A 16,502-nucleotide genomic window follows, 5' to 3' on the forward strand; every position below is an offset into this window, starting at 1 on the left:
CATGTTCATGGATCAGAAGAATCAATATAGTGAAAATGAGTCTACCCAAGGCAATCTACAGATTCAATGCAATTCCTATCAAGCTACCAGCAGTATTTTTCACAGAGCTAGAACAAATAATTTCAAGATTTGTATGGAAATACAAAAAACCTCGAATAGCCAAAGCAATCTTGAGAAAGAAGAATGGAACTGGAGGAATCAACTTGCCTGAGTTCAGGCTCTACTACAAAGCCACAGTCATCAAGACAGTGTAGTACTGGCACAAAGACAGAAATATAGATCAATGGAACATAATAGAAAGCCCAGAGATAAATCCACACACCTAGGGACACCTTATGTTTGACAAAGGAGACAAGAATATACAATGGATAAAAGACAATCTCTTTAACAAGTGGTGCTGGGAAAACTGGTCAACCACTTGTAAAAGAATGAAACTAGATCACTTTCTAACACCATACAAAAAAATAAACTCAAAATGGATTAAAGATCTAAACGTAAGACCAGAAACTATTAAACTCCTAGAGGAGAACATAGTCAAAACACTCTCCAACATAAATCACATCAGGATCCTCTATGATCCACCTCCCAGAATACTGGAAATAAAAGCAAAAATAAACAAATGGGATCTAATTAAAATTAAAAGCTTCTGCACAACAAAGGAAACTATAAGCAAGGTAAAAAGACAGCCTTCTGAATGGGAGAAAACAATAGCAAATGAAGCAACTGACAAACAACTAATCTCAAAAATATACAAGCAACTTATGCAGCTCAATTCCAGAAAAATAAACGACTCAATCAAAAAATGGGCCAAAGAACTAAATAGACATTTCTCCAAAGAAGACATACGGATGGCTAACAAACACATGAAAAGATGCTCAACATCACTCATTATCAGAGAAATGCAAATCAAAACCACAATGAGGTGCCATTTCACACCAGTCAGAATAGTAGCAATCCAAAAGTCTATAAGCAATAAATGCTGGAGAGGGTGTGGAGAAAAGGGAACCCTCTTACACTGTTGGTGGGAATGCAAACTAGTACAGCCACTATGGAGAACAGTGTGGAGATTCCTTAAAAAATTGCAAATAGAACTGCCTTATGACCCAGCAATCCCACTGCTGGGCATACACACTGAGGAAACCAGAATTGAAAGAGACACGTGTACCCCAATGTTCATCGCAGCACTGTTTATAATAGCCAGGACATGGAAGCAACCTAGATGTCCATCAGCAGATGAATGGATAAGAAAGCTGTGGTACATATACACAATGGAGTATTACTCAGCCATTAAAAAGAATACATTTGAATCAGTTCTAATGAGGTGGATGAAACTGGAGCCTATTTTACTGAGTGAAGTAAGCCAGAAAGAAAAACCAATACAATATACTAACACATATATATGGAATTTAGAAAGATGGTAATGTTAACCCTTTATGTGAGACAGCAAAAGAGACATAGATGTATAGAATGGACTTTTAGACTCTTTGGGAGAGGGAGAGGGTGGAATGATTTGAGAGAATGGCATTGAAACATGTATACTATCAGGTAAGAAATGAATTGCCAGTCTATGTTTGATGCAGGATACAGGATGCTTGGGGCTGGTGCACGGGGATGATCCAGAGAGATGATATGGGGTGGGAGGTGGGAGGGGGTTCAGGATTGGGAACTCATGTACACTCATGGCTGATTCATGTCAATGTATGGCAAAACCAATACAGTATTATAAAGCAAAATAAAGTAATAAAAATTAAAAAAAAATTGGTCAAAATTCAGAGTTTTTATGGTTCAACAGAAGTTACAATATTTCAGGTATACAGCAAAAGTTTTAAACACATACACATATTATTTTTCAGATTCATCACCATTGTAGGTTATTATAAGATATTGAATATAGTTTCCTGTGCTATACAGTAGGTCCTTTGTGTTAACTTTATGTATAGCATCATGTATCTGTTAATCCCAGATTCCCAGTTTATTCCTCCTCTTTTTCTCCTTTGGTAACCAAGAGTTTGTTTTTTCTGTGAGTCTATATTATAGTTCTCTTTCTCTGCCTTACTTCTCTTAGTATGGTAATCTCTAGGTCCATCCATGTGGCTGCAAATGGAATTATTTCATTCTTTTTGTATGCCTGATTATATATTCTGGTGTAAATTGTGCACATTTATATTATCTAGTGTGACCATAGTTTTATGCCCTTTTGGGGCAAAGCCAAGTGTTCTAGAGGTGTGCCTTGGGTGGCACTTGGAAAAATCAGGGCTCCAGAAAAGGAAAATAGTTCTTTTCTGAAGGATACTGGTGAGGTATAGTGAGGCAGAATGAGAGCACAAAGATGGTATTTGCCAGGTTATGATCCATAGGCCTCTCAGTTCAGTTCAGTTCAGTCGCTCAGTTGTGTCCGACTCTGCGACACCATGAATCACAGCACATCAGGCCTCCCTACCATCACCAACTCCTGGAGTTCACTCAAACTAATGTCCATCAAGTTGGTGATGCCATCCAGCCATCTCATCCTCTGTCATCCCCTTCTCCTCCTGCCCCCAATCCCTCCCAGCATCAGGGTCTTGTACAATGAGTCAACTCTTTGCATGAGGTGGCCAAAGTATTGGAGTTTCAGCTTCAGCATCAGTCCTTCCAATGAACACCCAGGACTGGCCTTATTTGGAATGGACTGGTTGGATCTCCTTGCAGTCCAAGGGACTCTCAAGAGGCTTCTCCAATACCACAGTTCAAAAGCATCAATTCTTCAGCACTCAGCTTTATGGTCCAACTCTCTCATTCATATATATAACTCCTGGAAAAACCATAGCTTTGACTAGATGGACCTTTTCTCTGCCTTTTTTTTTTAATACTTTAAATTTTTATTTTTACTTTATTTTACTTTACAATACTATATTGGTTTTGCCATACATTGACATGAATCCACCACAGGTGTACATGTGATCCCAAACATGAACTCCCCTCCCACCTCCCTCCCCACAACATCCCTCTGAGTCATCCCCGTGCACCAGCCCCAAGCATGCTGTATCCTGCATCAGGCATAGACTGGTGATTCGATTCTTACATGATAGTATACATGTTCCAATGCCATTCTCCCAAATCATCCCACCCTCACCATCTCCCTCTGAGTCCAAAAGTCCGCTATACACATCTGTGTCTCTTTTGCTGTCTTGCATACAGGGTCATCATTGCCATCTTTCTAAATTCCATATATATGTGTTAGTATACTGTATTGGTGTTTTTCTTTCTGGCTTACTTCACTCTGTATAATTGGCTCCAGTTTCATCCATCTCAACAGAACTGATTCAAATGTATTCTTTTTAACGGCTGAGTAATACTCCATTGTGTATATGTACCACGGCTTTCTTATCCATTCATCTTCTGATGGACATCTAGGTTGTTTCCATGTCCTGGCTATTATAAACAGTGCTGTGAAACCACAATGAGGTACCACTTCACACCAGTCAGAATGTCTGCGATCCAAAAATCTGCAAGCAATAAATGCTAGAGAGGGTGTGGAGAAAAGGGAACCCTCCTACACTGTTGGTGGGAATGCAAACTAGTATAGCCACTATGGAAAACAGTGTGGAGATTCCTTAAAAAATTGCAAATAGAACTGCCATTTGACCCAGCAATCCCACTGCTGGGCATACACACCGAGGAAACCAGAATTGAAGAGACACATGTACCCCAATTTTCTCTGCCTTTTAATGTGCTGTCTAGGTTGATCATAACTTTTCTTCCAAGGAGGAAACATCTTTTAAATTTCATGGCTGTAGTCACCATCTGAAGTGACTTTGGAGCCCCCCCTCACCCCCTACAAAATAAAATCTCTCACTATTTCCATTGTTTCCCCATCTATTTGCCATGAAGTGATGGGACCAGATGCCATGATCTTCATGTTTCAAATGCTGAGTTTTAAGACAGCTTTTTCACTCTCTTCTTTCACTTTCATCAAGAGGCTCTTTATTTCCTCTTCATTTTCTGTCATAAGGGTGGTGTCATCTGCGTATCTAAGATTATTAGTATCTTTCCCAGCAAACTTGATTCCAGCTTTTGCTTCATCCAGCTTGGCATTTCACATGATGTATTCTGCATATCAGTTAAATAAGCAGGGTAACAATATACATCCTTGACGTACTCCTTTCCCATTTTGGAACCAGTTTGTTGTTCCATGTCTGATTCTAACTGTTGCTTCTTGACGTGCATACAGATTTCACAGGAGGCAAGTAAGGTGACCTGGTATTCTCATCAATTGAAGAATTTTCCACAGCCTGTTGTGATCCTCACGGTCAAAACGTCAGTGTAGTCAACAAATCAGAAGTAGATTTTTTTTTTGGTATTCTCTTGCTTTTTGATGATCCAGTGGATGTTGGCAATTTGATCTCTGGTTCCTCTGCCTTTTCTAAATCCAACTTGAACACCTGGAAGTTCATGGTTCATGTACTGTTGAAGCCTGGCTTGGAGAATTTTGAGCATTACTTTACTAGCATGTGAGATGAGTGCAACTGTGTGGTAGTTTGAGCATTCTTTGGCAATGCCTTTCTTTGGGATTGGAATGAAAACTGACCTTTTCCAGGCCTGTGGCCACTGCTGAGTTTTCTAAATTTGTGGGCATATTGAGTGCAACACTTTCACAGTGTCATCTTTAGGGTTTGAAATAACTCAACTGGAAATTCCATCACCTCCACTAGCTTTGCTTGTAGTGATGCTTCCTAAGGCCCACTTGACTTCACATTCCAGGAGGTCTGGCTCTAGTGCATGATCACACCATTGTGGTTATCTGGGTCATTAAGGTATTTTTTGTGTAGTTCTTCTGTGTATTCTTGCCACCTCTTCTTTATCTGTTCTACTTCTGTTAGGTCCATAGCATTTCTGCTCTTTTTTGAGCCCATCTTTGCATGAAAATTTCCCTTGGTAATTTTCTCTAAGAGATCTCTGATCTTTCCCATTCTATTGTTTTCCTCTGTTTCTTTGCACTGATCCCTTAGGAAGGCTGCCTTATCTCTTTTGCTATTCTTTGGAATTCTGCGATCAAATGGATATATCTATCCTTGTCTTCTTTGTCTTTAGCTTCCCTTCTTTGCTCAGCTATTTATAAGGCCTCCTTAGACAACCATTTTGCCTTTTTGCATTTCTTTTTCTTGGGTATGGTCTTGATCCCTGTCTCCTGTACAATGTCATGGACTCCATCCATAGTTCCTTAGCAACTCTGTCAGATCCAATCCCCTGAATCTGTTTGTCACTTCCACTATATAATTATAAGGGAATTGATTTAGGTCATACCTGAATGGTCTAGTGGTTTTCCCTTCTTTCTTGTATAAGTCTGAATTTTGCAATAAGGAGTTTATGATGTGATCCACAGTCAGCTCCCTGTCTTGTTTTTACTGACTGTATAGAGCTTTCCATCTTTGGCTGCAAAGAATATAATCAATCTGATTTAAGTACTGAATATCTAGTGATGTCCATGAGTAGAGTCTTGTCTTGTGTTGTTAGAAGATTGTGTTGGTATGACCAGTGCATTCTCCTGGCATAACTGTTAGCCTTTGCCCTGCTTCGTTTTGTACTCCAAGGCCTAACTTGTCTGTTACTCCAGGTATCTCTTGACTTCCTCCATTTGCTTTCCAGTCCCCTATGATGAAAAGGACATCTTTTTTGGGTGTTAGTTCTAGGAGGTCTTGTAGGTCTTCAGAGAACCATTGAACTTCAATTTCTTCAGCATTACAGTTGAGATATATACTTGGATGACTGAGATATTGAATAGCTTGCCTTGGTAATGAACAGATCACTCTGTCGTTTTTGAGACTGCACCCAATTACTCCATTTCTTTAAGGGATTCTTGCCCACAGTATATAATGGTTATCTGAATTAAATTTGCCCTTTCCAGTCCATTTTAATTTACTGATTCCTAAAATCTTGATTTTCACTCTTGTCATCTCTTGTTTGACCTCTTCCAGTTTGCCTTGATTCATGAACCTAACATTCCAGGTTCCTATGCAATATTGCTTTTTACAGCATCAGACTTTACCTCTGTCACCAGTCACATCCACAACTGGGACTTGTTTTTGTTTTGTTCCATCTCTTCATTCTTTCTGAAGTTATTTCTCCACTCTTCACCAGTAGGATATTAGGCACTGACCAACCTGGAGAGTTCATCTTTCAGTGTCCTATCTTTTTGCCTTTTCATACTGTTCATGGAATTCTCAAGGCATGAATACTGAAGTGGTTTGCCATTCCCTTTTCCAGTTGATCACATTTTGTCAGAACTCTCCACCATGACCTGTCTGTCTTGGGTGGCCCTACATGTCATGGCTCATATTTTCATTGAGTTAGACAAGGCTGTGGTCCATGTGATCAGTTTGATTAGTTTCCTGTGAAAAAGTCAGTCACTGTCTGCATTGCTCTATGTACAGGAACTCCATAGCTAGTTTTTAGGTGTTTTAAGAGGAAATTGCTCCGTATGTAGCTGTGGATATGGCATGTTGGGGAGAAAGTGATTTCAGAACCTTCCTATGTTGCCATCTTCACCTGGAACCAGAGATAAATATTATTAAAACAGCAAATATAAATAAAATAGCAAAATAACACATTTCAGCAAGAAATTATTTGTTGGAGAAATTTCTTAATCATAGTGACTCAGCTGTCCATCAGTTGGTTACTCCACTCATAGCCCCTACTTATACTTATATAAGCATACTACCTGTATGATGGTTTCAAGACTGCAATGGGAAGACAGTGAAGGAGGGACTGTGCCAAAGCCTTTGACTGTGTGGCTCACAATAGACTGTAGAAAATCTGAAAGAGATGGGAATACCAGACCACCCGACCTGCCTCTTGAGAAACCTATATGCAGGTCAGGAAGCAACATTAGAACTGGGTATGAAATAACAGACTGCTTCCAAATAGGAAAAGGAGTACATCAAGGCTGTATATTGTCACCCTGCTTATTTAACTTATATGCAGAGTACATCATGAGAAACGCTGGGCTAGAAGAAGCACAAGCTGGAATCAAGATTGCCAGGAGAAATATCAATAACCTCAGATATGCAGATGACACCACCCTTATGGCAGAAAGTGAAGAGGAACTCAAAAGCCTCCTGATGAAAGTGAAAGAGGAGAGTGAAAAAGTTGGCTTAATTGGCAAAAGTTGGCAACATTCAGAAAACGAAGATCATGACACCCTGTCCCATCACTTCATGGGAAATAGATGGGGAAACAGTGGAAACAGTGTCAGACTTTATTTTCTGGGGCTCTCGAATCACTGCAGATGGTGACTGCAGCCATGAAATTAAAAGACACTTACTCCTTGGAAGGAAAGTTATGACCAACCTAGATAGCATATTCAAAAGCAGAGACATTACTTTGCCGACTAAGGTCCGCCTAGTCAAGGCTATGGTTTTTCCAGTGGTCATGTATGGATGTGAGATTTGGACTGTGAAGAAAGCTGAGCACCGAAGAATTGATGCTTTTGAACTGTGGTGTTGGAGAAGACTCTTGAGAGTCCCTTGGACTGCAAGGAGATCCAACCAGTCCCTTCTAAAGGAGATCAGTCCTGGGTGTTCTTTGGAAGGAATGATGCTAAAGCTGAAACTCCAGTACTTTGGCTACCTCATGTGAAGAGTTGACTCATTGGAAAAGACTCTGATGCTGGGAGGGATTGGGGGCAGGAGGAGAAGGGGACGACTGAGGATGAGATGGCTGGATGGCATCACCAACTCGATGCACATGAGTTTGAGTGAACTCCGGGAGTTGGTGCTGGACAGGGAGGCCTGGTGTGCTGCAGTTCATGGGGCCGCAGAGAGTCGGACATGACTGAGCGACTGAGCTGAACTGAACTGAAACGAAAGGTTGCTACTTAGTAGTCAATACATATACCTCTCACATTCTTATCAGACCTTTAATTTTAAATGATTATTCAGATATCTTAGTGGAAATATGCAACATTAATATATGTTGATATTTCAAACAAGAAAGTTCCAGAAAAGGGAAAATTTTTAGAATTTTTAGAATTCTTGCTCTGTAGTCTATATCAAAAGCTGCAGATACTTAACACTTTCTCATTAACCATACTTATTTTAAGATGCTTCCTATAGTTCATTTCAGTCATACAGTGGTGTCCGACTCTTTACAACCCCATGGAATGCAGCACACCAGGTTTCCCTATCAATCGCCAACACCCAGAGCTTGCACAAAGTCATATCCATTGAATTGGTGATGCCATCCAACCAACTCCTCCTCTGTCATCCCCTTCTCCTCCTGCCTTCAATCTTTCCCAGTGTCAGGGTCTTTTCCAAGGAGTCAGTTCTTCACATCAGGTGGCCAATCTATGGGAGCTTCAGCATAGTCTTTCCAGTGAATATTCAGGACTGATTTCCTTTAGGATTGACTGATTTGATCACCATGCAATCTAAGAGACTCTCAAGGGTCTTCTCCAACACCACAGTTCAAAAGCATTAATTCTTCGTCTCTCAGCTTTCTTTATGATCCAACTCTCACACCCATACATGGCTACTGAAAAAACCATAGCTTGGACTAGATGGAACTTTGTGGGCAAGTAATGACTCTGCTTTTTAATATGCTATCTAGGTTGGTCATAACTTTTTTTCCAAGGAGCAAGTGTGTTTTAATTTCATGGCTGCAGTCACCATCTGCAGTGATTTTGAAACCCAATAAAATAAACTCTGTCACTGTCCCTATCTATTTGCAATGAAGTGATGGGACTGGATGCCATGATCTTAGTTTTATGGATGTTGAATTTTAAGCCTACATTTTCACTCTCCTCTTTCACTTTCATCAAAGGCTCTTTAATTCATCTTCAGTTTCTTCCATAAGGCAGTTGTCATCTACATATCTGAGATTATTGATATTTCTCCCTGCAATCTAGACTTCAGCTTGTGCTTCATCCAATCCAGCATTTCAAATGATGTACTCTGCATATAAGTTAAATAAGCAGGGTGACAATATATAGCCTTGACATACTTCTTTCTGAATTTGGAATCAGTCGATTATTCATGTCCAGTTCTAACTGTTCTTTCTTGACCTGCATACACATTTCTCAGGAGGCTGGTAAGACGGTCTGGTATTCCCATCTGTTTATTATTCACAGCTTGTTGTGATCCATAGAGTCAAAGCCTTTGGTGTAGTCAATAAAGCAGAAGTAGATGTTTTTCTGCAATTGGCTTGCTTTCTCTGTGATCCAAAGGATGGTGGCAATTTGATCTCTGGTGCCTCTGCCTTTTATAAATCCAGCTTGAACATCTAGAAGTTCTTAGTTCATGTGGTGTTGATGTCTAATTTGAAGAATTTGGGCATTACCTTGCTAGAGTGTGAGACGAGTGCAACTGTGTGGTAGTTTGAGCATTCTTTGGCAATGCCTTTCTTTGGGATTGGAATGAAAACTGACCTTTTCCAGGCCTGTGGCCACTGCTGAGTTTTCCAAATTTGTGGGCATATTCAGTGCAGCACTTTCACAGCATCATCTTTTAGGATCTGAAATACCTCAGCTGGAAATCCATCTCTTCAACTAGTTTTGTTCATAGTGATGCTTCCTAAGGCCCACTTGACTTCACATTCCATGATATCTGACTCTAGATGAGTTATCACATTATCATGGTTATCTGGGTCCTGAAGATCTTTTTTGTATAGTTCTTCTGTGTATTCTTTCCACCTCTTCTTAATAGCTTCTGCTTCTGTTAGGTCCATACAGTTTCTGTCCTTTGTTGTACCCATCTTTGCATGAAATGTTCCCTTGGTTTCTCTAATTTTCTTGAAGAGATCTCTAGTCTTTCATACTATGTTGTTTGCCTCTATTTCTTTGCACTAATCACTGAGGAAGGCTTTCTTATCTCTCGTTGCTATTCTTTGGAGCTCTGCATTCAGATGGATGTATCATTCCTTTTCTTCTTTGCCTTTCACTTCTTTTCTTTTCTCAGCCATCTATAAGGCTTCCTCAGACAACCATTTTTTGCATTTCTGTTTTGGTGAATGATTTTGATTACCACCTCCTGTACAATGTCATGAACCTCCATCCATAGTTCTTTAGGCACTCTGTCTATCAGGTCTAATCCTTTGAATCTGTTTGTCACTTCTACTGTATAATTGTAAGGAATTTGATTTAGGCCATACGTGAATGTTCTAGTGGTTTCCTCTAGTTTCTTCAATTTAAGTCTGAATTTTGTAATAAAGAGTTTATGATCAGAGCCACAGTCAGCTCCCAGTCTTGTCTTATAGATAAGCTATAAGACAATAAGCTCTGACAATATAAAGCTTCTCCATCTTTGGCTGCAAAGAATATAATCAGTCTGATTATAGTATTGACCATCTGGTGATGTCATGTGTGGAGTCATGTCTTGTGTTGTTGGAAGAGTGTGTTCACTATGACTAGTGCGTATTCTTGGCAAAACAGTCTAAAGATGTTTCCTTAGATGTCTCCAATAACTAAATTATCTTCTTTAATGCTTAGAAAGTGAGGTTTGTAAAATTATCTTCCACTAATTACCTATCCTGTCATCTTTCCATAATGACCATAGTCCTCACCTGTGTAGACTGAATGTAGTGTTAGGGCAGAACAGTAGCTGTAGCCTTACTTCTGGACTCTAGGTCGGTCCAAGTTCAGTTCTCTCCTCCAAACTGGCCTCATTTATGCTTCTATTACTGTTTAGACACTCATTCTTTTCCAGAAATAAGCCCCTGTCTTTTTATTCTCCTCCCTTGCCCCTGCTTATCCCTCTCAAGACATCCTCCAAGAAAGAAATCTTTACATGCAGTAAATATGAACATTTGTCATGAATACTGTCAAATAGATCAAAGAACTCCTTCCATAAGATTTAGAGTCAAGTTAGTAGTGCTTCACCCTCTACCCTGCCAAGCTGATTAGCTCTATGACCATCGGAAAATAGCATTTTCAGATTTCACAGAGCAAATGACAAAGCTAAGTGAAATGCTGCTGCCACTGCTAAGTTGTTTCAGTCATGTCTGACTCTGGTTGAACCCATAGATGGCAGCCCACCAGGCTCCTCCATCCCTGGGATTCTCCAGGCAAGAATACTGGAGTGGGTTGCCATGTCCTTCTCCAATGCATGCATGCATACCAAGTTGCTTTAGTCGTGTCCGACTCTGTGTGACCCTATGGACAGCAGCCCACCAGGCTTCTCTGTCCACAGGATTCTCTAGGCAAGAATACTGGAGTGGGTTGCCATTTCCTTCTTCTAAGTGAAATATTTATAGTAGCAAATTGTCAAGCATGATGAACTTTCCTCTCATAGCAGTATGCTTGTATAGCTTCAACCCTCTTAAGTCATTCTGTAATAAATCTACCTAATACCAAGAACAAGACAAATAAAACTGTCACACAGGTAGTCTAATTTCAGTGTGATTTAAATGTGGGCATGTTTACTTCCTTGTGACTAGAAAACACTTTGGTATCCTATCAAACTACAGATTCTGATTCAGTAGGTCTAGGGTAGAACCTGAGATTCTGCGTTTTTAAGTTCACAGGTGATGCTGAGGCACCTGACTCAGATTTCACACAATGAAATAAACAAGAGTTTAAACTGTTTGTCCTCAGCTATGTCTCTCATGAAGCGCTAGTTCCTTCATGAGTGTATAGAATGGAGCATTTTGGAAATATGTGCACATAAGCTTACTAGCATCTGAGAACAGTTGGGAAAAGAGAATAGGAGTTAATATGTAAAAAAAACTCAAATAGGGTCCATAATAGCTAATATATAATTATAGTAGTAATATCAAATATCATTCAAATCATACATATTCAAAACTAAATAAATGAAAAGCAAATCACTTTTCTACTAAGGGAAGTTTTTATTATCACAAATATTTAATAATACAGCTACCTTTGAGCCAAGAAAGGGAAAAGCAGAGTATGGATGTATTTTTTTGATACCAGTATTTGACACTAATTCATCTTTAGTCCCTTAACTAAACTAGCTGTAAATAACTCAGGAAAACAGATATAGGTAATTCTGTTACTATATGCAGAAAATCATAATGAATAGTCATTAATTAAGTGGAGTGGTTATTTATAGTTGTGGGTGACCATGAAGAGGCTGACAGAGAGAAAGCAGCCACAGTGTCTCTAATACATTGAACTTCAACCAGAAACACTGAACTGACGGAACACACCTGCAACAAACTCCAGCTAGAAAGATACTCTGTAATTCAGACCAGACATTGATACTGGGTTAATAAGATCAACAGATTATCACATATGTAAAAAGCTAACATACAGCTATGTGTCCCCAAAGAGGACACCCGCTTTAACCTGTTTTTCTGAGTACTGAAAGATCTACACATTTTCTTCATGTGCTTGTCAGCAGTAGTAAGCCTCAACCCATTTTAAGATGCTACAAATTCTCCAGTTTATGTTAACCCCTTTGCACATGATACAGATTTTCAAACTTTAAGTTTTAAACACCTGGTTTTTTGGGGTGATTTAACAATGTTGAATAAAAACGTGCCTTTCTAAAATATGGGGCAATTTTTCTATAAAAAAAAGCAGACTAATCCATCCATGTGTACAATTATACTTGCTCTGGGGCAATTAAGTCAACATGAAACATACTCCCTAAAGTGCCGTACTCCCGCCTCAGCACATGCATGTGGAAGCACACGTACACACATCCCAACTCACTTGTCATATAAAAATAACTGTCTCCCGTTTTTAAAACAAAGTATTATACTTTCTACTGGGTATTTTTAATGCATTTCATTTATCTTTATGTATGGATTGTTTTTCCTTTTAAGAAAATATGGTAAGTAATGGTAAAAATTAGAATATAGAGAGTACTATGGGCTCATAAGTCAAAACCTTTTCCCCACCTACCAATTCAGAAGACATAAGAGGGGCAAGTTCCATCCCTGGGTCAGGAAGACCCTCTGGCGAAGGGCATGGCAACCCACTGCAGTATTCTTGCCTGGAGAATCCTATGGACAGAGGAGCCTGGCGAGCTACAGTTCAAGGGTTGCAGAGTCAGAAATGACTGAAGCGACTTAGCACACAAATAATGTGAGCTGCATTTCTGTTTGGAGATTTAAAATTTGAGGCATTGATTGGTTATACAGTTCTATCTACCCTTAGGTGGGTATGTAATTTTTTATTCAGTTCTTCTGAACTGTTTCTGCTTTATTTACATCATTCAACCCTATTTCGTTTAAAACTTAAAGAAGTACCCTTTATATTCTTCCTAAATCAACGTGCCCACAGGTATCCTAATGTCGTGAAAGCAGACTCAGTATTAGAAGACAGATGGCTAGGATCTCACATGTTGTTTTGCCAAAAGTTTTACTTTCCTTTAGATTTGATGAATTCGTTAACAAAAGAAACCACTCCTTGCTCACAAATAAACAGTTTCAATTTTTATGGATAATTATTTGAGTTAATTTCAATGTACAGTCATTAAAAAAAAAGAAATACAAGCAATGAAGTAGTCACAGCTTATACATCACCAGATTGGGCCTATCTATATCCAGACTTGAGCAGCACTGAGAAGTCCCTTCTCAATCTGGAGCCCCAACAGGGAAAGGGTCCTAAAAGTACATCCACCCCATGGGCGAGACTTCAGATTGAAGTTTTGGGGTCTCCCATTTATAATGCCAGGCTGCTGCACACAAACTGATAGCATCATCAGTTTGCTTGCAAAATTGCAGTTTTGGTTTTTAACTTTTACAATGCTGTTTGTTTCACCTTGTGACTCATCAATATTTCTTAGAACCCCTAGGGGGCTCGTAAGGCCTTCAGGGGTTTAGTAGATTCCAAGATCCACTCTCTTTCTCTTATAAAATACTGTCTGACTGGCAGGGCTTACAGGCACGCATGGAATTCATTGTCCATTCAGTGTCCGGGCAGGTCAGGAACCTGCTCTCCTGCTCCTGAAGCATGAACTACATTTTGTTCATTTTAATTTCTCTAACACATCCCCATATTTTAGGAGGATACTTTTTCTATTCCCAGGAAATGAAAGGATATTGCATCAGTATGTTTTGAATATCTTCAAGATTTTTCCAAAGATCCTTCCAAACTGGTGTTATCTCGGTTTGCAGTTTTTGGTATTTATTTACCCTGGCAACTGACATGACAAGATTATTCCCGATTTTAGTGTCTAAACAAACCAGTTACTAATAATTTATCCTATAAAACACAAGGCAGAATGTGGTCCATTGTCCCCTTCTATGGGGAGCCTTTTTAGGAGGACTCGTGGTCTCTACCATAAGTGAACTTCAGCTTAAGATAGCAGGACTACCTAGCAATACATCTTCTGGTAAAAAGGAAAGGTCTTTCATAATCTAGAATTTAAGTTCTGCACCTTTAAAGCATGACCAACTATCTTTTTATTTCCTTATCCCCCAACTGGCTCAAAAATTGGTTAAGGAAAAAGTTGTAAAGATCGAATTTAGAAATAGTATTTCAAAAGGACATATTAGATTCATACAGAAACAAAAATTCAGATAGAAAACTAGAGTAAATGTTTTGTGACACATCAGGAACTAGACAAAGTACAAGATTTTAAGGAACGTCTTTTAATGTTCAAAACCAGTCTTTCTGGTGACAATGAAAGCAAGAAATTTTACAACAAATAACTATGAATGCACGTTCTACAGCTAGTAATCTTCCACACAATAATTTCTGTATTATCATTTACATCTCTCAGTACTAGCACAGAATTCTGGAGGTGCCAAGCATAAGTTGTATGCAACTGAGTAGAAAGATGAAAATTTGCTCAGATTTCCAGAAGAGCTGTAGAACATGGAAGATAGCAATGTTCTCAAACACATCCAAATGCATAACCATTGACAAAAATACAAGCACATATTGTTATAAATACCATGGTTATAATGCCTTGCTGATGCTGTACAAAGGATTCCATAGAGGAAAAAACTTGAGAGATGTATAATAAATGGTTCATAGGCCAGTCATTTAGTTTATGTTTTCAAATATCTTTCAAAATATTTGCTCTTCAGAGGCAATGTCCTGATAGTACTGGGTCTGTGTTTTGCAGGGACACTGATGAGGGTAGTGATGTTTTCCTTTTGATGGGGAAGGCTAGTTCAGGGTCCAGGATTTGTGTAGAATGACCATCTCACTGCTGAATTTAGCATTGGGAATAAATCGGTGAATCAGTACCAAGTGAAAATAAGTGGGTCACGCTCAAGCCACATCTGTAGAAACTGAAGTCCATTCCATTGTGAATATGTTGAATTTTTTTAAGTGCTGGTTTTTTGTTCGAAGTGTGGATTTTAATGATGTCTTAATAATCCTTTTGAAATGTGCTGCTGCTTATGGGTGGCGGGTGGGAGGGAGTGTCACCAGTTCTTGAACTGTAAGATAAGGTGTGTTTTGCAAAAATAAAGCATGAAAATCTTGACTTTTGCAAGGTGATAATAAGAAAGATCCTGACATAGCTGGTGCATAAATGTAGAGACTCTTTTGCTCCCTGGAAAGAAGAAAGGTAAGGTACATATCAGAAATTCATGGAAAAATAGTTAAGACTCAAATTTTATATATTAAAGATGTTATATTTTCTAGAAATCAGCCCAATTTCTCCAGCTCTAGAGAAAATTTCTCTGATGTACTTCACGGATAAGGCAGTTATTTTCCCATTCCCGGGTTCATGGAAGGCTCCTTCCCAGCTCTCAAGAGCTGCACGCAGTCAAATAAGGAGGGTCACTCATTAAATTTGCTCTGCATGAGCATTTCCACTCCTTGCTGTCCCTTCAGACCATCCTCCATTTAGTGGTGTATGTCCTGCTACTTTTGAAAAGACTGTTGGCTCATTCTTTCTGTGATCTATTGAATAAATCCACACCTTCACTCTCCCGTCTTTACTTTATTTCCTCTGCACAGCGTCTCCTTATTTTTCAGTTGTTTATAAATCTTCCCAAAGGCATAATTACAGTATTCGACATGAGGCCTGTTTAAGGAAATCTACATCTGTGATTCTTCTAAATCGAGTAAATCAAGTAATCAACCTAGAAAATTTTTCTTCTCTATTTGTAAAGAAAAAAGACATACTGTTGTATAAAGAGCAGTTACTTTCCTTATAACAGTCAGAAGTTTAAGCCAAACCAATGTACTTGCTGATAAAGACACTCTGGAAAGTTTTCAGTCTTTCACTTACAGCTGCATAGCTCTGCTGAATCGCTCAGCTGTGTCCCACTCATTGTGACCACATAGACTCTAGCCCTCCAGGCTCCTCTATCCATGGGGATTCTCCAGGCAAGAATACTGAAGTGGACTGCCATGTCCTCATCCAGGGGACCTTCCTGACCCAGGAATCAAACCAGGGTCTCCTGCATTGCAGGCGGATTCTTTACCTGCTGAGCTACCAGGGAAGCCCAAGCTACATAGAGACCCAACATGTCGGATATTCAGGGCTCATTAAGCATTGATGAAATAGGTTATATAATTTTAATAGAGAATAATACCCAAAAATTTATAACTACTATAGTTCATTTTGAAAAGCTTATTTTCCCACTAGAAAAAGTTTTTG

The 16,502-nt window shown here is 39.2% G+C and overlaps 1 protein-coding gene across 8 annotated transcripts in view; it reads right to left on the reverse strand.

Annotated features, from left to right (window-relative positions):
- Positions 1–14,516: 14,516 nt before the first annotated feature.
- LOC138439237 (platelet glycoprotein 4) overlaps positions 14,517–16,502 on the reverse strand; it is a 97,629-nt gene continuing 95,643 nt past the window's right edge. For all 8 annotated transcript variants that reach the window (XM_069587768.1, XM_069587772.1, XM_069587769.1 and 5 more), the window contains one exon: positions 14,517–15,446. The gene's annotated coding sequence lies outside the window, so the exon portion shown is untranslated. The remainder of the gene's footprint in view (positions 15,447–16,502) is intronic.

The sequence above is a fragment of the Ovis canadensis genome, chromosome 4 (assembly GCF_042477335.2).
Source record: "Ovis canadensis isolate MfBH-ARS-UI-01 breed Bighorn chromosome 4, ARS-UI_OviCan_v2, whole genome shotgun sequence".
NCBI classification, from domain to species: domain Eukaryota; kingdom Metazoa; phylum Chordata; class Mammalia; order Artiodactyla; family Bovidae; genus Ovis; species Ovis canadensis.